This window comes from Manis javanica, chromosome 3, assembly GCF_040802235.1.
Source record: "Manis javanica isolate MJ-LG chromosome 3, MJ_LKY, whole genome shotgun sequence".
Taxonomy (NCBI): domain Eukaryota; kingdom Metazoa; phylum Chordata; class Mammalia; order Pholidota; family Manidae; genus Manis; species Manis javanica.
In genome coordinates this window covers 162,877,897-162,902,995 of record NC_133158.1, presented here as the reverse complement: position 1 = coordinate 162,902,995, position 25,099 = coordinate 162,877,897, and the positions used below count along the sequence as shown (strand labels likewise).

The window sequence follows — 25,099 nt, the reverse complement described above, 5'->3', positions numbered from 1 at the left end:
CACCCCGTCTATTTCTTTTCTAGAATTTGAAAGTACATGTGCAACTACCTAAATGATTCAAGTAAATTTGCCTATTCAGCTTACGGGCCAATCACACATCAGGAGCTGTGATTATGATGATGGTGGTGGTTATCCCAAAACAGTAGCCCCTAAGTAAGGCTGGGCAGAGAAGTCCCTAAGCAAAGAAACAGAAAGTCCCTATGAGAACGTTGGTATATCTCTCCAGTTTAAACGTGAGTGGAGACAGGGAAACTCAAGCCCCAGGTGCAGCCACTTGTAATCTCCAGTGAGTCACTTGAACCCTCTGAGGCTTGGCATCTTCATGGATAAAGTGAGGGTAATAATGTAACTGTTATTATATTAGGAGAAGATATGTAAAGATAGTCACAAAGTATCCACTCACTTGAGGTGATAATCCTATAATATTATATCCAGTATTGGGGCTGGGAGTCATCTGAGAGCCCAACTGGTCCAACCTCCCATCTTATAGATGAAGAAACCATGGCTCAGTTGGACCACCCAAGTCTCACCAGGCACTAGCACACTCAGGGTTAATGGCAGAGCAAGGGCTTGAACCCCCGTCCCTTGCACCCAGACAATGGCTCTATTTATCCCTGCCAACTGCTGCTCTCACTTTGTCTCTCCAAACAAAGCACCGAATCCGAGAGGATGAAAACTGTCCCTCCTTCTGTTTCCCCCAGAGCAGAGCCAACTAGTCCAGGCTAAGAGTTACCACAGATCTCTGAAACAAGACCAAATTTGAATCAAGAGCTGGGTCTACTGCTCAGCTTCCAACACCGGCCATTATCTATCCCTGGGCATTTTCACAGGAGGCTTTGATGGATCTCTACCTGCACTGAAGCACATGGCCAGCTAATGATCTTTCTGACATGGTCCTGGGTCATGACCTAGAAGATTTCCCCGTACCCAGCTAGCACAAGAAGAAGCCGTGGGAATAGGAGCCAGCCATTCAAGAAAAGGGTAGAATTCCAGGAAAGTAATCCTGCCCTAGGCTCTCTCCCAGCAGCCTGCCACCAGTGCCACAGTCTGCCATCAGAATATCATCCTTTCAGCCAAGACGGTAATGCTCTGGGATATCACAAATGCTCTTACCGTACTGTAAGCCATTAATGTCAACTGCACTATCAGGAATCTTCTACTGAGAAAGCTGGACTGCCTCTGAGCAGAATATGATATTCATTAGATAGCACTGACTTGAGAAGGAAAGAGGCAGGAGTTCAAAGCAGAAATAGTTGTGCCCTGAGCTATTTAGGGAGCTGGGGACAGCATGAAACCACTGGACATGAGAGGGAAAATGAGATTTCAGGAGCAGAAAGGGAGGAGGAAATATGATGCAGTCTGAGAACTCTGAAACCGGACTTTGAAGTCATTTGGTAAAATCAAATTACCTTCCCTTAAAATCTGTTCTCTGGGAAAGAAGCTTTTGTTTTCCCAAGAAGCTGACTAAATTGTCATCCAGTGTCTTTAAATCTCCTCATCCACCCATGGTCTTTATCTCCTAGGACAGCAGCTCAACACAACTGCAGAACCATTAGAAACAAGAGCCCATCACAGACAAATAAACAGCAACCCACTCAGCAGCAGTGTGGGTGCCAGCCTGTAGCTCAATTACTTCCAAGTCTTAAAGCTAATTATAGGGTTGGAGCGGCTGTTGCTGTCCTTAGAAAACATGTCACACTAAAGAGTCACAGATGTTTGCCGCTGGTCACTGACATGTTGCCCAGCCCCCAGGTGTTCTCTTCCAGCCACTCACTCTTCCTCTCCCACTCTGTGCAGGAATTTTAGTGCAGTGTGACCAATATTCATAATCAGGACACAAGGCAAAGTCTCCATACACTTTATGAGAATTGGGGTGTCGATAGCTAAAGTGGAGTAATATTAATAACATGCCAAGTTATGATGAAAACCATTGTATAAGACAGCAAATGCATGCTACTTGCTTTCCATTTGCTGACATTGTCAGGAATGGAACAGCTGCAGAAAGCCCACTGGGTCCACCAGTTCTCCACTGGCACTGGGCTTCCTGTACTAAACATCCACACACAATGTTCCTGTTAGCAGGAGATACGTACAATCGGAGGGATTTTTGGTTTTTGATGTTTGGGTTGAGGGCTTCAAGGAATATGATCAAGCAACCTAGATTACTGAAACATAAGGGACATGGTCAATGATAAGACAGTTCCAGAAACCCTCCTCCCCATGCAGTGGCACATTATGGAGACCTTTCAGAACAAAAGGCAATACTGCACATTCATTTATTCTGTTACTCTATGGATATTCTCTCCACCATTATTGCTCCTGATCCCAGATATCCTTAATACATGAGCATTTATGGTGTAGCATTGGGAGGCAGACAAAAACAGAAATTTAGCTCATGAAATCTTTGTGAAAGTCTCTTGCAGAATTGAGACACCACCTGCCTCCCTTAACATGGGGGCCATCACACTGTAAATAAAATCTGCTTAAGTTTCTATAATCAGTCTGAATCTTATTTTTTTGAAATTACTCCAAGGCCTCAAAAGGGCATTGGCAGTCCCACTGGCAGTGGCTATGAAGCCCTGGTTGTAGTAGAATCATTGGTGTGTTAGAACATCACCCAGTTAGTTTGCTACAAAAGAAACCTGCCGCAAGGAGAGAAGAGTGTGTTCAGGGGCCCTCAGAACATCGACAATTTCTGTATTCAAAGGGAGCTTCCTCATAGCATCACTTAGGGGCACAGACTTTGGTTGGGGGAGGAGATTTCTTCTGCCTTTTTCCAACATTTATCTGCCATTTCTGCTGCAGACAGGATATAGTATTACTATTACATAGCACTCTAGCCACTTAATTTAGGTACTTCCGATGTTGCATTTTTAAATTAGAAAGAGTTTTGAGTGCTGAGCATTTCATTTGCTAATACGTTTTTCCTTTCTTCCCTACAGAGGCTCCTGCACCATTTGAAATAAAATTCATTTCCTTGAACACATGGAATGATGCTAATTAAAATGCCTGTGAGAGTTAAAGGCATCAGCCAGCCCTTGGAAAATGTAAGGTCAATTTTATTTTTCAAAGGGCATGGAAAGAAATTAAAATACCCTCAATTCAAGTCATAGGTTTCTAGAGTTTGAAGAGACTTTACAGCTCCTGTAGGGAAATATCAGAAAGGGCATGGGCTCTGAAGTCAGACGTGGGTTTGACACTTGGCTGGGCTTCTTCTAGAGTCTGTGACCTTAGACAAGGTCATCAGCTCCCCACCCCCGAGGATCAGGAAGGTGTTTTAGGGAGGAAAGCCTGGCTGCCAACATCCTATGGCACATACTTCTGCTCTACCTTGGTGCTGGCAGCTGGGAGCTGGTGTCTCTCTTATAATAAGAATATCAGTGATAGCAAATGGAGTTGAAGCTCTGCTAATGGGAAGGGTTTGAACTTCTCCTAGGGAACAGATGGGCCGCTTGCAGAAGGAACGGTATCCTCTCAGGCGTGAGATCCTTCATCGCGGATCCCCAGGGCAGCATTTGCAACACTGCAGCCACTTACACTTTCCCTTCTTGGATTCTTGCCATATGTGGACACTATTTGTACTTTAATGTACTCCTTGTTCTTATTTTATTTACTTGACTTCGAATAAACTCACTTTAGTGAGTTATCTTTCAGAGACTATTGTTTATATTTGATAAATAATAGGGTTGACATTCTAATTATATTTTAATGTACCACGAAATAAATACAGAACTACAAATCAACCATGTTCACCTTATGCCATTTAAAATTATTTTGCACACCGCTCATTGAGAAATACTTCTCAAGGGAAAAGTTAGGGGGTTAGAGCACCATGGTTTCTTTCCAGCCTATCTTTTAAATGATCAGATCTATGCCACTCTCCCAGTCCCCACGAACACTGAGGCGGAGCACCCCCCATGCTCTGCCAGCCCTTAGTCATTGGCCTTGGGGGACGCTGAAACTCAACACCCAAGAATATGAAATGGGCATACCCCAGAGGGGATCTGAAGGAACCTGGGCTCCATCATTCAAGGATGGGAGCGAGGGGAGAAGGAAGGGGGCCAGGGACAGGTGGGAGAGAGGTGAAGAGGAGCAACCAAGAAGAGGGAATCAGGAAGGCAGCAAGGATACCTTCTGGCCGGGGCAGGTGTGGGACGTGGTTAGGTAACCTCCTGCCTGCATGGCCTGGTACCATTATTTAGTACTATAATTAATCATTTACTTGACTTTAAGTAGACTCCAGGTTTTACTTAGCCTTAAATAATAATAATATCTGTGAAATAACAGTACACACATGGTAGGGAAGGATGAATGGATCTGGTGGCCTCCAGAAGAGCAGAAGGGCGCCCACTCACTCCTTCCTCCTGGTCCTCAGCTCTCTGGCTGGCTTGATTAGAAGGGAGAACCCCCCGCTAGGAGGGGCATCCAGGCAGCCCCCTCCACCCCGTGATGGTCAGCGACATGCTGTGGAGGGCAGGGGTGGGCAGAGGCTCTCTCAGGAATATGTTCTCTGGCACTCTGTTAACTTACTCGAGGCCACAGAGGCCAGAATCAGCCATAGGTTGTCCGCCTCCCAGGTCACTGCTCTGGGCGTAGTGGCGTCACCCCAATCACCCACTCCCCTGCCTGGAGCACACTACAGTGCCTGCAAGCAGAGGCCCTGGAGGCAGACCTCCTCAGTGGGGTGTCCACTCTGCCTCCTGGCTGGCTCTGCAGCCTTAGGCAAGACCCTCAATCTCCTGAAAACTTGATTTCCCATGAAAGAAACAATAACACCTCCTTCTAAGTCTCCTGCCAAGAGGAAAGGAGTAAGGTCTGTAACCAACAAGCACATGTTAAGTGAACAGCTTCTTGCCATGAACTGTGCACCAACCCACACCCCAGGCTCTGAGCGAAACATGGCGTCAGTGTCACAATGCCTTATCACGGGAAGAAGGGGGGGCCAGGGACAAGTGGGAGCACTTTTTTCCTGGGAGGATTACCTAGCTTTGTTTGGTATGTTTGAGAAAGTATATTTGCAGGTGATGATTCTAGGAAGATGTCTCAGCAAATTGAAAGGCAAAACTACATCTCAGGTCTAAATGATTCCACAGAGAGCCAGGAGGCTTGAGGAGCACATGCTGCACTCCCAAAGCCTCATCAAGGAAAGCAGTTCTGACTCGTTCCCCCAGCAGCCTCCATGGACAGACTTGGAGGGAGCCTGCTGGGGCGGTGGGCGGGGGAAGCCCTGGACACACTCTCTCTGAAAGTCCCATGGGCGGTTCTGAGGCACAGCCGGGCTTGATTAACTACATCCTTGTTTATTCAGCAAACATTTACTGAGTACCTACTACATGCTGGGCATTGACTGCGGACAGAATACCAAGAACAATGGAGGAAATCAGCCAAAGCAAAAGAATGCGCACTGTTGTATGGTGAGGCTGTACAGGTGCCCACAAGGACTATAGCTCCATTTGTAATAGGATTTTAAAACACAACACAGCTTTTAAGCTCATCAAGAACAGAATCCGTAATGAGATATTTCTCCTTTTGTGTTTGTTTCTGAGGCTTTGTGCTTGGCCCAGAGGATCCACAGAAGGCCGGAGCCTTGGATGGCCTGTGCTTGTTGCACTTCAACAACAAAAAATGAAGAAACATTTTCATTTCCTGCGTGATCTAGGAGAATGATTTCCACAGAGAAGGGCAGCAAGTCACCATAAACATTTTCAAAGTGTCTTCAAACTGTAAACAGATTTGGGTAATGAAATGCTCTCAGCTTCTCTGACTGTCATAGGCCGCACAGGCAGGCTCGGATGTTTACAAGGAATTCCTTCCCCCAAGGAAAGCTGGGACTGACACTAGCCAGTGGGCAAGACATGTGAAAACCTGCTCACTGGTGCAGCTCCTTAGAAGACAACAGTCTGAGGGATACCATAGGGGAGTAGATTTCTTTTTGTCTCTGGAACCTGTACCACATTTTTAAAGCTCAAGAGCTGCTGTTCAGATCATACCACCAAGGCATGTTCTTCTACCTGGCACCGTGACCCGGGTCTGTCTCATCCTCCCCGAGCCACTCTGCACATAGTCCCCCTTGTGTCAAGGGGGCCGCATGTTCCTTGGGCACTATCTGCTGGGCACAGGCTGTGCTCAGCGTTTGTTCACAGCAGGCCCCACAACAGCTACAGAAGGTCACCATCATCAGCCCACTGGTAAAATTAAGAAACCACGACTGGTTCTGCATCAGAAACTTAACCAAGGCAGCATAGCTGGTGAGAGCCCTACCCTGCCCATTCCACTACACCAGGAGAAGTCCAGAGTTGCTCCAGATTCTTCCACCAGTTTACCTGACCTGCATACCTTCAATGCTCCCCACTGCTGTCAGGGTCAGGTTCATACTTCCCAACCTGGTACTCGAGGGTCCCCAGCTTCCTACCACAAAGCTCTGTTTCATTCTTCTGACCAGCATCCTCTACTCCCCTTGCTTTCTTATCTTTCTTACACATATTATGTCCAGCCTGCCTCTGAGCCTTAATTTCCTCCTTCAGAATCTTCACTCTTCTCCCTAAACTAAATTTGCCCTATCCCTCAAAGATCATTTCAGCCTCACCTCCTCCAGGGAGACTCCCCTGGCTGGTCTAGCCCTCTCCTCCCATGAGAGTTCACTGTTCTCTAATTATGTTCTGGGTATTAGCACTGTAGAACTCAACAGGACTCATGTTCCCAAAACAGTGTCATGACTTCATTTCACTTCTTCACCAGTATTACCTAATATGCTAGAAGCCAGTAAGCACTTGACCTACATCTGTTCATCTATTGATGATGTTTTTTTCTCATTGATCATGGCTAGAGAAGATTGATCAATATAAAAAAGCTTCAGAGGAAGTCCACCAAAATAGAGTAGCCTTAAAAGTACAGGGCTTTACTTCTCTTCCTGTGTCTCAGATGTTCAGAGCCTGCTGAGCCAATGCATTCCTTTCTCCATGGGCACATTAGAAGCACTGTCCCAGGACCAGTGGCCTCTTAGAGAAGCAAGGGTTGAGACATAGACTCAAGGGCCTGTACTCAGGGGAACCCCCTAAGTGTTCAGGCAGGGCACTGAGAGACCACATAATCCAAGGTCAAATCTGACCCTTGGCCAGGAAGGGAAGCCATAGATAAATACAAAGAGAACAGAAGGACCGACTTGATTTCTGAAGGGTGCACATGGCCACCCATGGGAATACAAGCAAGGAGTAAGAATCCCAACAGGTCCAGGCATGTGGACAAGGCATGTGGACCATGAGGCCAGAAGCTGAGCAGAGCCCAGGGCTCAGCTTGTGAGTTCAGACTGTTACACATCAGCAGCTGCTAAGCTACAGGTCTCCAGGAAACTGTGACACAGACTAAAGAGACTGAGAAAACAGGAGAGTGGGGCAAGCACCAATGAAATCCCATCAGCAGCTTTTGCTTCAGAACCCTCATGCAAGCTGTGAAGCCCTGTCCCAGAATGCCCAGGGAGCGACCGGGGGATGATGCATGACATCACCACATCCGTTTAGCACATCAAGTCATCTCAGTATTGAAGGTCCCTCGGGCACCTCAGAGACATCAGGATTGAAGGATTTGGGATTGGGAGGGAATTATGGGATGGGGCCAAGGGACAGCTGCCTTGGAGAGCTGGCTTTTTCTGTTTTTTCCAGTTATAATTCTGTGCAAGTCAGCCCAAATGACCTTGAATGTCAGTAGGACTTGGTGGACATAAATGTGAAATGGGGTGGGGTTGGGGGTTATGGCTCAGCTGAATTCAGATTAAAAATTTAAGACTTTCAGAAAAATGTCTCCCCCAACAAGTAATGGCATGTCCAGGTGTCACATAAAAGTCAACCTTGATAGATGTGTTCTACACAAGACTGGATTATAAACTGCGTCTGGAACTCATTGTCTGGCCATTATCAGAACAAATCCCATTCTCAGATAATGGACATCTGTTAAATCCTCCACTGTTAATAGAAAATGTTGCCTGTGGGACAGAGACTTTTATGATAGCGCCATCTCTTCTGTGATAAAAGTGTTCTAAATCTTATTTTAACCAAGTGATTGTGTTTGCATCTGGTTTTCTTAGGGGGAAAGGAATAATGGGCCACAAAAGAATCCAGGGTGTCAGAGATGTCAGAGCACAATGAAGGGCTGCTAAGATACCAGACTCTCCTGCTTTCAGGCTCCCATCCAGCCCATGGAGATGAGTGGCTGCAAACCTTAAAATACAGACTCCCTAACCTGGACTATAAGACCCATAGGGATACTGTCTGAGTCTTGCCCAGGGTACTGTTGCCCTGGCCCCTCAAGTTCCCAAACGTTGCAGACATTACCACATCTCCCTGCCTTACCCCTTTGTTTTCTTGAACTCTTTCCAATGCTATAAATGACTTACACAACCACACAGCTCAAGGCTGACTGGAGGGATGAAGTATTGGATGGGGAGAAAGGTGGACTCATTCAGAGAGAATGATTCTGGGAGGTAGAAAAATGGACCCTTCCCATGCAGGATAGTGAGAGAGAACTAAAAAGACAGGGGATATTATAAATGTACCTAGGATCTTAAAAATATACAATAAGAAGCACCTCCATGATTCATATTTTTAATTTTTAATTGGATCATTTGCCGGATTCATGACCATACCCCTACCCAGATTCTGTCCTAATCTCATTAACCTGTCACTTGACCTACTGGGGAAACTCAACCTAATATTAGGATCTTCTTTCTAGCTCCTTCCCTTAAATTCAATGAAGGCAAAGGGGGCACATCTCAACTCCTGTCTGCTTGTTCTCAAGTGACACTGGTTCCTGACCCAGAACTCTACTTCAACTCCCAAATCCTATCTCAGATACCTGTTGTGACCCTCTTTCCTTCATTAAAAAAAATCTCCTCTATAAGGCAAAAGGTCTTCAAACCACCTTCCATGTGAGCAATGACCTGGATTTGAATTCAGACTGCCATTTTCCAAGTGAGCAATCTCAGGCAAGATATTTAAGTTCTCTAAACCTTTAGAGATATTTAAGTGTTCTTGTTTATAAAATGGAGATAATCATAGTGCTGACTTGAAAAGGCTGTTGTGAAGAGTAAATGAGACAATGAATAAGAAGCTCTTAAAACTGCATGATACACAATGACACTTAATATGTCACTGGGATCTGTCAAAGACAGCTGTGTAACAGCAGAGACTGAGAGCAATGCCTAAGACATGCAGGCAATGGCAAAACCTTAATTTTCAAGAAATGAGAAAGCATGGATCCAAAAATATATGTGGTAAGACACAGTGATGCCCAGGAAAATTGTAGAAAATTTAAAGAGATAGATTTTAAGCCCTTAGAAGAAAAAGTGGTAATCCCAAAGATCCAAAATAGATTTATTAATGACAAATGCACCTGGTTAACCTTAATTCCTTAAAACTTTGAAAGTCATGGGTATTCATTAATAATTACAGTAATAGCAAATACTTATATTGCAATTACTATGTGCCAGGAGCCATTCCAAGCATATTACACGTATTAGGTGATTCAGTCCATGGGTAAGCCCTATGAGGTAGGTATTATCAATCTCTTAAATTAGAGATGAAGATACAGAGGTACATAGGGTTTATGTAGTTTGCCTAAGATCACACAGCTATAGGAAGAGTCGCGGTGAGGATTTGAATTGAAGAAGTGCAGGTCCAGAGCCTGTGCCCATGCATTACTTCAAACCCACCATGTACACTACCACTCTGCCATCACATTCCCATAACAGACATTGCTAATCAATCCCAGTACTCGTTGTCACTGAACAGAGATACAGCCCCAACATTCTCTCAAGATAGTACTTCAGAGGCACCACACCTAGTCTTTGGGCATGTCACACCAGAGGAAATCCCTTTGCAATTCCTGCCATTGGCATATCCTGTCCAAATGTCCATAAGGTAGTCATCAGAATCTATTTCCATGAATTTGGTAGGAATAAAAGCCCCAAGACAGATTTATAGTTGGTTGAAAACATGTAAAAACCTCAGGGGTCTCATGAATGTGTCAATGGTCATCTGAGGGCTTAACCTGGAGCTACCCCAAGTGATCTGTACTTTGGTTGGTTCTATGCAACATGACCAATCAAAGGCTTGTACGAATGGCTACATACAGAGTCTGGTAAACACACAACTGAGTCACACAGGAAATCAAAGTTCAAAACCTCCTAGGCTACAAGTCCTAGGGAGTCCACAGGCATTAAGTTTTCACTCTAGATATAGTTTTATTGAGCCTGTATTTACCCAGGGTTGTGTGAAATCCTGGTGGCAGCAATGGAGGGAGGAACACAAGAGGACGTGAGCTCTGGCCAGGTTTATCAAGTGATACCTAGTCTTGCCAGATGGACCCCAGCACCTAGCCACAGACCAGTAGTTGTGTCAATTCTCTGGATGGAGTAAGTTGCTGCCCAATGACATGGATTCTTATGAAAGGTGTAGCTCAACTGGTCCCTCCCCACTTCAAGGTGAGGGTGGTCCCAGGAGGATAGACTGAGAGCAATGACCCTAGTGTGTCAGATATCAGTCGATACCACAGCCCTATCTATCTATATAGAGGAAAGTAAGTGTATCTAATGCTGGTCTGAAAGACTGTCCGCAGGAGACAGGGAAGCTTTTCAGTTGCTGGCAAGAAAAGGCTCCTTGTGCAATCAGGAAAACAAAATGATCCAATCCACCATTTTTCTTTTAGCACAACAAGGAACAGCAATGGCACCCATCCATTTGTTGATTTCTTTTCTAAGGCAGGAAATGAGGTGTCCACAGAGATCCTGGATGAATAATGCATGACACTTGCAAACAAAATCAACCTTCAGTTAAGTGTACTGGTGGAGGAGGCTGCAAGAATCCAAAACATCTGATAATTCTAGAAAAAGCCTGTTTCTCTTTGGAAAAGTTGAGGAGCTAAATGGTGGAAGATTCAGCCATACATACTGGAAACAAACTCATAGATTGCAATGCTGTGTATACATCACACCCACAGTCACATATACACACTCTTAAATGCACACACACAATCACACTCACACACACACACACATACACAGGTTGGTATAGACCCAAATCAAAGAGACTGAGCCTTATCATGAGGGCATTGTGCTCCCTGTCACTGAAAACGGGTAAGCAGGGGTGGGAAACACTTGTTGCAGATGCTGGAGAGAAGATCCAAGTATAAATAGAAGGATTTGCCTTTAGGCTTCCCTCGGACCCCTAGAATTTGTGCTTCTGGAATTTGCTTAAGTTCAGCAACAGATTGTATCCTACATCAGTGCACCTTATACTATGCAGCATATCAGAGAACCCTCAAATATTGTCTCTTTGAACCTGTGAATTGGGTAAAATAGCCATAAAAACAGCAGCACATTCTATTACAGTTGTCTGCACTGTGGGCTTGGTTTCTGACAGATGTTGGCAGACTCTCAGCTACTTTAGGAGATCAGATTTTTGTCAGGCAGTTGGAATACATATGAATGCATATTTATCCATATACACACCTACTCCTCACCTTAAGTGAAAGCCCACAGATATTTAAGGACTTGCTAGAGTTAGGAGCTGAACTGAATGGGAACTTTGTCTCCCCATTCTCTGCCTGGTACTCCAGCCATTTCCTTGGCCTGGTAAAAAAGAAGCCTGTGCTTATTTAGTTAATGTGATCATGTCCTCACTCCAGTCCCATATACATACCTCCCAGCTTTGGTAAGCAGCACAAGGTAGTGATGCTGTAAGCATGTGTTGGTGCCTCCCAGAAGGGCAGATGGGAGATACACACATGCCAAATTTGCCACAAGAAATGCAAACAGAACAGCAGATATGCTGATTAATTGGGATTTGACCTCCTATTCCTCTGGGGTCATATAGAGCATCATAAAAAGTCTACATTCTCAGATCAAGAGAACCTATTATTTGTCTTGTAAGCACCTTCTAAAGGCAGTGAAGAATGTCTCCTGCCAATCTCGGATGTATGTGTCACATCAGACATGTAAGTATCAAGAGTCTGCTTTTGATGCTCACTGAATGAGGCAGGGGATCAAAGTTCACTACTTAAAAAAAAAAAAGAAGGAAAAATATCTTCAAAAAAAGGATCACTGAGCTTAAAACATACGGATGCCACTATTCTCATTGCTGCTACTCCCCACAGCTGCCTTGCAGGCAGCGTTACCACCAGGACTGGGTAACATCACTATGCTGAGGGAGGATTCCCCAGCACAGGCAAACTAAAACTGGGAAGTCCCACTCCACACAAGAACTAGATTCTGCTCTGGAAATGCAGACCCTCAGGACCAAGGGATCCAAGGGTGACTGAAGGTTGGAGGGACAGAGCATGGACCATAGGTTGGAGAGGAGAAGCAAGGTGCAGGGTGAACACCTGGGTATTTCTGAATGGCCCACATTGCTGTTTGAGAGGCCCTGGTTTTATTCTTTCAATCATTCACTCATCCACCCGTCCATCAATTTATTCATCCATCTATCCAGCTATTCATTTAAAACAAATTAACCAAATAACAACATTGTAGATTTGCCACTGTGCCAGGTATGAGGCATAGAGTGATGAATAAATTAGATCACCCTTACTTCATAGAGCTTACAACCTTGAAAAGGGGAATAAAATATTGAAATCATCACACAAGCAGATCAGTAAAAACTATTAGTGCTATGACCAAAAAGTTCAAGAAGTCACAAGTGCTTAGTATCTAGCAATCAAAAGTCTTCTATGAGGAAGTAATACTACAGCTAAGATCTAATGGAGTTTACTCGTCTAAAGGAGGGAAAAGACTGTTGCAGGCAGAGGAAATCAGACGTGCAAAGCCCGTGGGGTGGAAATGAGCATGTTGTCCACATGGCTGTACCCGTGTGGAACATCTCAGCATTCACCTGGATGTCGAGCCCTGTCCTTGCTACGGAGACACACATTGGGATTATATAAAAGAAGCAATCTGAGTTCACTGCAGTCAGGGACCATGTCCAATTCTTTCTTGTCTCCCCAGCACCTAACACAGTCCCTGGCAAAGGTCAAACCTCATAATAAGTAATAAGCAGAAAACTGGTAGATTATGGGATGGTTCACGGATTGAGCTAAGAGATTTGAAGTAGCACAGAAGAGAGGCAAGATCACTCCAGAAAGGGGATGTTGGCAAGATCAGTGCTTGAAGGCAATCACACATGTGGGCTGTGACAGGAACCAGGAGGTCACTGCTCCCCTTACAAGGAGGTGTGTGGAAGTAGGGAGGGCCTTGTAGAAGTACACAGGGGTCAGGTTATGGGGGTTCTTCAAATCCAGAGTGAACCTCATTCTGATCCCAGAAATAAAGCAAATGGGGACATATCCATTCCAAGGATACGTCTCAGACTCCTCTGCCTGCCAACTACAAAGCAAAGGCCTGAAAGGATGGTCCACCCCACAGCTTCTCAACAAGTAATGTTGATGCAAACAGCACTGCACATTCCGTCATTCCCGCAGCTAGCCCTCTGGATGCAGCACACAGCCCTCTGAAGTCAAGGAGCTAGGAAGAAGGCAACAAAAAGCCAGCTATGGCACAAAAGCCTAGAGCCCTTCAATGTCAGGAGAAAGATCCCAGTGAGGAGCAGCAGATTTACACTCCTGCATTAGTCTCCAATCCTGGGGCACAGACAATGCTCACCAGGCACCTGCCCCAGCCTGTCCTTAGCCCTCCTGCTTCTCCAGTTTGGTGTTGGCGTCATTGCAGCACAACTCCCAATAGGCTTGCTCCAAAAGGCTGGGGCATGTGCAGGGTGCAGGGTGCTGAGCAGTGGATGGCATTCGAGTTAAATGAGTGAGCCAGTCGTTAAATCTGAATTTTATATGAAAGTAATAATAAATAAGCTAAATCCAGAGGGGTGTAGCAACTTGCTGAAGGCCAAACAACTATTAAGTGTCAGAGCTTGATAACAAACCAGCAACCTCTCTCCGATCTACAGAGTAGGATGGCAGCTAAATCCATTAATCAAAGTGAGCCAAGCTCTACCTGCTCCCCTAGACAGATTACCGTCCTCCTCTCTGAAGATTTCAGAAGTGCTACTATATGAGGTAGAGCTGGTGTGCTACTGGGCACAGCCTAGAAAAGGGAAGGGGAAGCAGTGGTGGAAGGGGAGACCTGAGCTGGGTGGGGGCGGGGGATGAGCTGAGGAATCTGCCAGCCTGACCTGCCAGTGCCTGGGGCTGCCGTGAAGGAGCCCAGCAATTTCCTCTCCCGGTTCCTACTAAATAAAATAAATATCTCTGCCTCATGTCACAGTTTGCATTTTCAATCTGATTCATGGGGAAAGCATTGGCAGGTAATCTTTATCCGTTTCAAGTGTTTAACTTTTCACTCAGAATACTAATGACAAACATGCAAAAGGAGAAACATCAACCTTGGCACTAAGAGATTAATCTTTCAAAACAAAGGAACATATGAAACGTCTCTATGCTTTCAAGACCTTTGTATTCTCTCTTTTTTCATTGTTCATTTCTAGTAGCGTCTTGACATCCATGAGGGATATGCCCTAAGGGGGGGGACTCAAACTGACAAATGTCACGGATAGAACACAATTTCCCCCACAAATGTGTCTTCTTACAAACAGCCATCGCTTTCTCACACATCTTCACCTCTTGTTCTATTCTACCATCAACAAAAGCATCTTCCTTTCTTAAGCAGATCCATTCACCACAAAATATTCGCATGTTTATGACATCACTAGAACTGCTGTGTGCGCTATGGGGCAAAGGCTGTGGGAGGTCAGCTGGGCACTGTCTCCTCCTCAGCAGCTCAAAAACCTCACGGGGCCTGAATCAAAGTTGGGCTGTGGTGAACACAGATCGTTAGCCCTATTATAGATATGAAGGGAAAGAGGCTCCAAGAGGTAGGTGCCCCACAGCTGAGGCAGTGGCAGAAGTGGGTGGAAACTTCCCCCATTGCATCACTGTACATATCCCGTAGTGCAGCTTGCACTCATCTTACACTTTTGGGGAATGGGATGTCGCCTAGCCTGTGTGGGCTTGGAGAGCTCCAGCCCTCAGGAGAGCACTGAGCTGCAGGAGAATGGAGTGGTGGCTTCGTGGAGCCTTCACTGATGGGCGATGAGCAGACAGCCAAGAATCTCTTGCTCCAGGTGGGGCTGTGTAGGCCTGTGAAGGCGGCAGCATCTTGGACAGAGCGGAAACAACCCAAGGGAAGCTGGGGCCTGGTAGAAGCTGAAAATCCCTGGAGGCCACAGGAATTGTGGACTAGGGCAGCATTAGTCTTGATGAAAAAGACCCATGGACCAGGAAAAGAAGGTTGAGTTGGGATAAACATGAACCCAAATAGGACCCTAAATAAATAAGGGTGATCCACTGTGGCCCAAAGGAAAGGTCTGGGAGCTGGGCACTGGGTGCTGACTTTCAACATCCATTCAAACAATGTTCCCCAGGCACCTACTATGTGCCAGCCCCCCTAGGAGGTCCTGATGGTTCTGAGACACAGAGCACACAGTTTTTTGTAATTTTGGAGTTCACACTAGAGATAAAGATGAGTGAACAGGTTAAGTGTGTTACTAGTGAGCAATACAGTGTATTAAATAAAGTGATGGTGGAAGACCCAACTGCTGTGAGAACCTAAGGATAGGCACCCGCTGGGTTTAGAAAGGGGAAAAGGTTCAAGGAAGGTTTCCCAGGTGCCAACAACCTCTCTCTTCCATGAGACCAGAGTCTGAACCCTGGCTTCACTTCAGCTGTGCTACTTGAATCTACATTAAATATTTTGCTCTCAATCTCCTCATCTGTAACATACCTCATATCACTGAATTGTGAAAATAATGTCTATAAACACAAAGTATACGTTAACTCCTCCCTGACAAACAATCAAGAATCACTAAACTTACATGCACTAGATCTTTTTTAAAGTTAAACACAAGAACCAACATATTATTCCTCAGAATTTCTAGCTTTTAAAAATAACTATTTGAACCTCAGTTTGGAAAAGAGAAAATAATTGATGTGTGGACTCTGATTCCTCCTCTCTATCCACCCTGATAATCTTTTCTATAGTGTCCATGATATATGAATCTTCCACCTCTGCTTATCTATTTCCTGAGCTTATTGCTGTCTTCGGAGGAACTTTCTATACCTCTTAGAGACTTGAGCTCACTCCTCAAACTTTTGACACTAGAATGGTTATTGTTAATCAACAGATTCAAAAAGTTACATATACCACATAACTCTTTCTTGGTCTGTGGCCCAGAGGCCACTGAACCATGTGACTACAAAGGAGCATAACCTACCTAGGTGGTGATGGCATCAGAAACCATAGCCACAGTTTGATGAGCACCTGTTTCCAAACAGGTACTGTGTTAGATTCCTTTACAAATATGCATGATGCTATTTGAGTTTCAGAGCCACCCTGGCTAGGGAGATATACTTATTCTGTTATGCAGATGAATAAACTGGGCAATGGTCATACAGCTATTAACAGGCAGAACTAGGGTCAAACCAGGTCTTTCTGCCATCAAAGATCACACTCTATCTCCCCAGCATTCCCGCAGCTCCTCCATCTGCATGTGCATGCATTTTTCACTTCTCCTTTGCAAAAACTATGAAAACTCTAGCTTTAATCCAACCAAGCATGGCTGCTATGTCTACCAAAGAATTGGAGAATTTTTCCCTGAATTCTCATTTTCTCCAACTGGTCAAAAGAAGTATTCAGTTCATAACCAGTTCAATAAAAACCATCTCAGAAATAAATGATTGCATTTATTACCATGACTCTGCTAATACTATTGATTTTCACCCACACCATTTCCCTATTCTTTGCTCTCTTTATAGACCACTAGCAGCAGGAAAGCTTACCATTAACCCCACAGACAGCACAAATAGATCACCGTGCTGTCACTCTCCCTCTTTTGTGAGCGAGCGTAGCAATTCCAGGCCGTGGCACAGCTTTTCACCTATCAGTCATCAAGGCCCCCTATTGGAGACAATACATTCATTACATGGAGCTCCTCAGACAGGCTGCTGTCAGCTTGCAAGCCAGGATTGAAAAGTCACCTTTAATTTTCTAATCCTCCAAGTAGTATGCTGTATCACACTTTGGTTCTGCCCCAAACCATCTCCCCTAAACCACAGGGACAGATGCCATGCACCGGGCAGCTCCAGATTCTAATTCCCAATTCTTCAATCAACCACTCAGGCAGCAGAAACTAGTTCAGTGCCTCTGTTCTTACTACCTCGTTGAGGAGCTAAGCCAAGCACAGGTGCAAAGCTAAGGATGAGAATTGATCACAGGAGAGCAGCTGCAAGACCCTGCCCCAAAGGAGGAAGGCAGGTGTTCTGTGAGTCCAGAGGATGGAGCTCAGGTGGGCTGGAGGGAGCCCCCAAATGCCACCAGCACACACAAGCAGTGCCTCCTTTCCCCTTCCATCTTCCATGCTTCCTCTGCACCCCCGTTACCCAAAATCAGGCTCCTCAGCTGGCCCTTCGAAGGGGAATTTCTTCACCAATGCCAGCACCTTCTCATGGTTGATTTGTTTCCTTCCAGTTCAGTTCCAACCACTTCCCCTGAGATAGAGTTGCAAGCTTTAATAATCAAATCTGGATTGGATTCCAGGAGAGTCCACGTGGAAACCATCAAACAGTTACATTTCAGCAGAGGAGCACGTCAGCCATGCCAAATGCTGGCAGCCTCAGCACGGTGGGCATTTGATATTAGATGAAAGCACACAAGAAGAAAGAGCTTAGTGGGCAGTAGCTGGAAGAGTATTCTAGGGTGGAGTGTTTTCTCCCTCTGCTCTAAGGGAAGAGGAGACAAAACCTCTCCCAGGGCAGGCACAATGGGGTTTTATAGGAAACCCTCACCAGCTGTGTAGGGCAGGCCCTTCTTCACAGGGCGTTAGCAAAGCCATTCCCACTGATAAGAGGGGACCTCCCACCTCTCTTACATTTGAAAACTTCTGTGTGGGACCAACAGAAACACAGGTAGAATTCTTAGACTTTAAGAACCTTGCTTTAATGAAGGAATTTTGAACAAGGGCTAACAGCAAGACTGAGAACCCGTGGTGTATAAGAGAGCCCTGTGATAGGAAATGAACCAATCAGCCTGGTATGGCCTGGGACACATCAGAGGGGAGGGTGTGCCTGAGAGTCAGCAGTTGGCAGAGAACTGCTGAGACAGAACAGAGCTAGGTCCAGGAACCTGGGTCTAGCTGTGGCTGTCTAGCAGAACATCAGGCTCCCAATGAAGGTCTCTTAGGCATCAGAGATCAGAATGAATTTGTTGCTTAAGTTTGCTTCTAATAAGTTTTATTTGCTTTCCATTTCATTAAGAGACTTCAGCCTTTTCCACTCATCTTTCAGTTAGTTGTCTTGTGAGTTCAGAGGCAGAAAATTCAATTCAAGTGTTAAAAGCTGGGGATCCAGAGTAGAGAGGCCAGAGTGTGCAGCCCCAGACCGCACTGCCTGGCTGAGCCTGGTTTGGTGCGCAGAGCATCACCCTGTAAGCCAGCTCTGTGTACGGCAATTTGCAGCTAAGAAACCCACAGACACAGAAACCATAGTCTCCATTGTCGTCGTATTCTCCCATCAAGCGTCCTCGATCAAGCTGGGGAGGCCAGAGCTATAAAAATATAGAAAACAATTTGCACTGCATAGGCTAAGTGCCAAATAAATCATGTAGGCATTCACTGCTGCTGAGTTCACAGGCAGCATAGTGGGGAGCTGGGCATCAGGGAGGACTACAGAGAAAAGCTGGGCCTGTAGGCACAGAAACCACTGCTAGCAGGCTGACAGGCCCTGACCACACAGCTCAGCTCCATGAAAGCTCCCCGAGAGCAGGGATGGCAATCTGTCCTGCTTGCTGAGGTATTGCTAGTGCCTAGAGGAGTACCTGGTACATAGTCAGCACTCACTACATATTTCTAAAATAAATGAATGAAATAACATTTACTGAGCTCCTCCTGGGTACCAGGCATTGGAGTCACAGAGACAAAAGAGTTCTTCACCTCAAGTAGCTTCTAGTGCACTGGGAGAGACAGAAAAGCAAGCAATGAATTCAATTTGGAGCATTAGGTGCTATCATCCATCTGTGCTTAGGACGCGCACAAGCACCCGGCCTGGGAATACTATCTAGTTTGTCTGTTGTATCATCTTCTGGGAATAGAAGACACAGAGACGCTACACATTCGGTTCAGTTTTCATGGAATGCTCTCGAAGGAAATGCAGATCAAAAGTCTTAAAAAGAAGGGCCCACCATTTGACCACACAATTCTAGGCCTTTTTCCTAGGGTTATAAAGATCAAACATATGCATATCAGATCAGCTCTAAGGTTGCTTGTTGAAGCACTGTTTAAAGCAGAAAGAACAAAAGCCCAGCAATATAGTATTGATGATAGACTACGATATATTCATACAATGAAATACAATGCCACTATTAACACGCTGTATCAGAATATTTATTAGCACAGAAATATTGTCTCCAGTACACAGCTACTTGAAAATGTAAAATTCAAAAGAAATTGCACACAGTAAGATCCAGTTTGTACAAATGTATTTTTTCCTTAAGAAGTCCAAAAAAATATATACTCCAGAAGTTGCAAATGCAGAACTTTAAGATGGTTTTCCAGAGTGAACATGCACTGCTTTTATATAAGAAAAACATATATTTTAATAAAAAATGAATAATCTCTTCTGCCCCATACACACTTTTAACAAATGCCACAAACTAAATTGGCTGCCCAGCTCATGTCAAGGGGGTAAAGACTCAAAGGAAGCCAGGGCCACCTTCCCTAGGGAAAGCCCTACAGCTGGCATCACCGGCCCAAGGCCTGCCCCAGACCTTGGACAGCTGTGGATTCAACATTAAAATCCTTTAAAGAACTGGCACCCGGCAGGTTAGCTCCCTAACACCCAGAATATCTGGGCCATATCCATTTCTCCTTAAAGAACTAACCTCTCACTACTTCAAGCTCAAATGACCTCATTATGACACAGAAGACTCTAGAAGCTCTCAAGCTTACTTATCATTTATTGATAAGCATGTACAGGAACAAATGATCTCTCCAGCTGCCTTGAGTAATTTGACAGCAAAGAGATTACCTCCAGGAGGGTAGAGAAAAACATGCTAGGGGACAACACAATAATGAGAAACTGTGTGCCAAATAATGACTGGAGTCCTCATTTTTCTCCTTAGTACTTGCTAAGGATGAACCACTGGATGGGCTTGCCTTATGATGGGAATCTTAAAGGATCCACCTGCCGACAGGTCTGCCCAGAAGGTGAAGTGTGGGAGGCTGGTGCTGACAACCATCAGTTGCTCAAATGACATGGCACTCTCATCCCAAGGCAGGCCCTTCCCTCCAAGCTATTTTTGCATTTTTATAACTCATTTTTTGCTGCTCTTACTGTAGGAGCATTTCTCCTTGCTGTGGGTGGCTGAAATGAGGAGAGCCAGTGATCAGAGACTGAGTTCGTCAAAAATGACCCAGAAAGTCTGGAGAGGGTAATTCATGAAAATGAGGACAAGGCAGGAAGTGAAGGGGTAACTGCAGGGCAGCAGAAGTTGGTGCCCACCGGACCCCCTATTCTTCTGCCAGCACTGACACTCTCATTTGCTCACAGCCCTGGTGACGGTGAAGTGACGAGGAGGTGGTGGCGGAGCTGAGCTTCAGAACCAGAAAGAGCTGGATTTGACTGGACTACCTTCCTCTTGCCATCGCCACACCACCAACTCACACTTAATAACCGTGTGGCATCACATGGAGTCTTTAATTTCAATTTCCTCATCTGCGAAACGGAACTGGTACGGCCTGAGCAGGGAATGTGTACGGAGCTGCAATAATGAGGAGTGAGCTCCTGCCACAGGGGAGGGAGTGATAAATGACATGGTGTCCTGTTTTGATGTAAGAGTATTTGTATATAAGAAGAAATCAGTTATCAAAAGATAAACCACAGAAATCCCCCATTTAGTTATAAGTTAACAAACATACTTCTGAATAACTCATAAGTCATAACCTAAGAAGAAAATTTTGAATTTAATGATGTAAAACATGTACACATCAAAACACACAGGATTCAGCTGAAGCAGTATTTAGAGGAAAATGCAGAGCCTTAAGTGAAGAAAGGACATTAATGAGCTAAATATCCATCTTCCTATAATGGACAAAGAGGAGTAAATTGAACCCAAAGGAAGTAGAAGAAAAAATAATAAAGATTAAAGAAGCTACTAATAAAATAACAAGCATAATTTGGAGAAGGTCAAGAAGCCAATAGCAGGTTCTTTGAAAAGGTTAATAAAAGTGTTAAACTTCTAGCATGGGTGATTTAAAAGGGGAGAAGGAAATAACCAGGATCAGGATTACTGGTGGAGCTATTTTTCTGGGCATAATTGCTGCTCACCAAGTTGAAGCATTGGCCCCTGCTTCAGGATGCTGAACATGCAGACAAAGACAAACTAGGGGTCCATGAGAAGTATCAGGAAGAGATTTAAGGCAAGTGAATACTCCAGGCAGGATGTTCAGAGGAGAAAGAGAGCCCCTGACTGGGGAAGCCAGGGAAGCTACTTCAATGAGGTTAGGAGTAGAACCCTGCCGGTTTCTATGATGAGAGCTTTTAATGCCACAAGTACTCAAAAGCTATAAAAGAAGACTACATCTCACAGTGGCCACAAGTACAAAAAGGGGAGTCAGATGGAACTGAGTTTGCATCCCAACTCTGCAACCAACTAGCCTTGTGACCTTGTGCAAATTACTTATCATTTTTTCGTGCCTTTACTTCATCATCTGTAAAATGGGAGTAATAATTGTACCTCCCTTATAAGGTTATTGTGAATATTAAAAGATTGACACAGAATACATGCTCAGTTGTACTGAGTATTACTTTGAATATTATTGTTTTATAACTCTATGAACATAGTTTAATGTATCAATCTGGGCAGGAAAGCAGACGTGCATTTCTGTGGATAGGCACAGAAAACCATGGATTCCCTCATCCTTCCATCCCCTCAGCAAGTCAGTTATGAAGTGTCTCCTATATGCCAAAAACAGCTACCATTCCCACACAGGCAGTCCAGGAGCTGCCCATAAGGGAGGGGCACGTTTGGCCAATGCCCAAGCTGATACACACTGAGCCTCCTGTCCAATACTATCATGGGCTAAGGTAGACAAGGTGAGGAAATATCTCTCAGATACTCAAGTGCCAAAGAATCAAGACAAAAATGGGTAATAATTGTCTTGAGAAAAAGTGAAATTTTTTTTAAATAAACATTTTATCTAAGGAACATCAGAGGTCAAATGGTAAATGGGAACAAAACTAACATTGATTTATAGCTTTAACCTCAGTTTTTGAGCCCAGAGCTTTGAGACTGGTATTCCTAGGGCCAGAAATGGAAGGGGAGAGGTTGGCTGACCAGCCACCCCTCGTCAGCAAGACCAGCGTCTGGACCTCTCCTTGCAAGGTGCCTTCCCAGGCTTCCAGAGAGCAGGCTGGTTTCCACAGGGGCAGGGTGGGAGTGGACTGAGCTCAGAGCTTTTCAGGCGAGTTCTGCCAGGCCCAAGGATGATAAATCACAGAAATGGAAAACAGGAGTGAGAAATAAAACCCTTGGCTTCCCACGAACTGCCAGCCACTTTCTTTGGGCTGTAAATAACCACAGTTAAACCAAGCACCCTTTGCACTTCTCAGCAGGGAAGTGCATGAAAGCATCTGATGTAAGGATTTTAAATGCTTAAATGCCCTCTGCCAACATCTATTTAACAGCCCAGAGCTGTGCATCGCATCCAGATCTTTAAGGAGAGCCCTGGTGCACCTCTCCCCCCATCTCTCCCCTGGCCCTGGCCACTGCCTTCAGGGACCCTGACAGGCAGGGTGCTAGGTGGCATCATGAGTGAGGAGCAGGGGTCAATCAGGCCTGGCAGAAGGAGGCGGGTGGCCCTGAGCTGAGGACCCGAATGCCCACAGTGCTACCTCTAGCACTGGCCATCCTGCAAGTCCCAGTCAGTCAGCTGGTGAGTAGGTGGTGGAGCCCAGATCCAGACCCGTGTTGTTCTGCTTCCAAAGCCCAGGCACATTGTCAACAGGCACAGCACTCGCCTGCCCAGAAAATATATTCTGTGATTAGACTTTGGAGTTGGGACTACTTTGTCTCCCCCACTCCTGTTTCCAATACCTTCTCTGTAACTTTTAAATGTCACCACCTGACAGAGAGCTGGTAGTCCGGAGCTCAGACTTTGCTGATTCTGCAATGCCATTTTAATGCTATCTCCCTAAATCAGTGAGTAAATGCCGTTTTGGATCATCTGGATGCCCATCTTTTAACCAAGAACTGCATCATTTGTATTTACCAGGAGAGTTGCTGCAAATGAAGATCAAAGGACATCATAGCCATCTGTGGAAGGAAAGACTTCACAGTAATTTGAAAAGAGAGAACAAGGAAGGAAATTGAGACCTCTGGGTAGAACAAAATCAGGGCTCTAAGAGCTCCCCACAGCTGTCTGCACCTGTGCAAGCGTGAGCCTTGCCTCGTTAGCAGTAAGCAGCAGTGCTAAATACCCCAGGAAGAGGATTTCTGGTCTTGCTTCCAGTGATAATTAGATCAAGTACTATTTAACACACATTACTGTAAGTCACAATACTAACCTTATCTTCAGATTAACTGGGTACCTTCATGGGATTATCAATAACAGCTCATTAAAACTGGCATTTGACATTCTTATTAATCATGGATCTCAATAGCGTGAACTAACAAGCAAAGCCTAAATGTATTAATATAATTTTTAAAGCTTATTTATGTAAGCAGGCCTTCCTTTCACTAATATTATTGAGCTGAAAGTATAGATTCTATATACAAAACAAATCTGTGTCAGTACAACCCCACTCCTAACACACATTCACCCTTTAGTTTCAGCAGAATACACCACACAGTTTATAAACTTTGTATTGTGAACTTGAATTTTATTGTTTTTATGTGTTTGTATATTATTTATACATTTATTTTTGACTTACGGAATTATAAGAACCATAAATCTACGAAAGTTGTACTTAGTTCAGTAGTTCCACATTTTAGAGACCATGATAAAAACATTAATTCAAGAACAAAGTTTCTGAGAATTTCTTTTTCTCTTAAATGGAATGGATACATTATTCAGGTTTGAGAAACACAGACATAATGAAACCTTAATGATGGGTATTTCATTGTTTCCTATTATCTTATCAATACAAACAATGTGCAATTACTCTCTTTGTCCAAGTATCTTTGTGTGGTGGGTGTACCTGTATGGCCAAGTCAGGTCAAAGTGTAGATGAATTACAATGTTCGTAAATGCAGCCAAATTACCCTTCAACAACTGCAATTACTCTTTCCAAACTATGTATGCAAATGCCTGTTTTCACACACCCTTGACACTTTTTATATCTTTGCCAATCTGCTAATCTGACAGGTAAATTAACATATGTCAGAGTTGTTTGAATTTACTCTTCTTTAATTAAAAGAAGAATAAATGCTTTTGCTCATTTGATATTTTCCATATCTTAATTGTATTATGTATGAACTGCCTGTTGGTGCTCTTCGCTGATTTTCTGTTAGAGTGTTTTATTATTTTCTCATTGATTTGTCTGCTTTCTTTGCATACAATCTCTGTCTCTCATGTTGATGATACTTTCTTTTTTTTCATCCAAGAAATTTACTGGGTAGGCTTTAAAAACATTTTAAAGTAAAATACACCCTCCTTCTTTCCTTTGTGGCTTTGTTTCCTTTTCCCCTTTTTATGATCTCAATGATTATTATTAAATATTGTATTCATCTAGAATTTCCTTCAAGTAAGACATGAGGAGAGTATTTTTTTTTCTAGATATCAACATAGCTTATTGAATAGTCCATCTTTTTCCTGCTAATTTGAAATGGCATCAACTATTAGATGTTAAATTCTGATGTTAAATTCTCCCAATATCCCAATATTTGGGCCTGTTTCTGTGCTCTTCTGTTGCAGAACTGAACAATTTTCTATTCTTGTGCCAATACCAAACTGATTGAAGTACTGTGTATTTGTAAAACAATTTGAAATTTGGTAAGGTTAGTCCACCCATATCAATCTTTTCTTATGTTTTCATGAATATTTTCACATGTTTAATT

The 25,099-nt window shown here is 44.3% G+C and overlaps 1 protein-coding gene across 1 annotated transcript in view; it reads right to left on the bottom strand.

Moving 5' to 3' along the window:
- The window catches only part of CLSTN2 (calsyntenin 2), a 572,396-nt gene that overhangs the window by 425,831 nt on the left and 121,466 nt on the right, over positions 1 to 25,099 (bottom strand). The gene's annotated exons all lie outside the window — the stretch shown is intronic.